Source organism: Orycteropus afer, unplaced genomic scaffold (genome assembly GCF_000298275.1).
Source record: "Orycteropus afer afer isolate SDZICR_OR568_19922 unplaced genomic scaffold, OryAfe1.0 scaffold01005, whole genome shotgun sequence".
In the NCBI taxonomy this organism is placed as follows: Eukaryota; Metazoa; Chordata; class Mammalia; order Tubulidentata; family Orycteropodidae; genus Orycteropus; species Orycteropus afer.
The window spans coordinates 1-551 of record NW_006922592.1 but is presented as its reverse complement, the minus strand read 5'-3'; positions in this window follow the sequence as shown (position 1 = coordinate 551).

The window sequence follows — 551 nt, the reverse complement described above, 5'->3', positions numbered from 1 at the left end:
TCTCACCAGCAGTGTATGAGAGTCCCAATCTCTCTACAACCTCGCCAGCATTTGTTATTTTCTGTCTTGTTGAACTTTGCTACTAGTGCTGGAGCCAGATGGTATCTCATTGTTGTTTTGATTTGCATGTCTCTAATGGCTAATGATCATAAGCATTTCTTCATATGTTTGTTGGCCGCTTGAATATCCTCCTTGGTGTAGTGTCTATTCATGTCTTCTGCCCACTTTGTAATTGGATTGTTAGTCTTTTTGTTCTTGAGGTGTTGGAGTTTTCTATACATTCTAGAGATAAGTGCCTTGTCAGATATGTCATTACCAAATATTTTTTCCCAATCTGTAAGTTCTCTTTTGACTCTTTTGGAGAGTTCTTTGGAAGCACATAAAAATTTAATTTTTAGAAGGTCCCTATCAATTGGTTTCTCTTCTGCTGTTTGTGCATTTTCAGTTATGCTTGATAGTCTATTTATGCCATATATTAGGGCCCTTCAATTTGCCCCTAGATTGTCCTTGTGGAACTGTATAGTTTTAGGTTTCACATTTAAGTCTTTGAT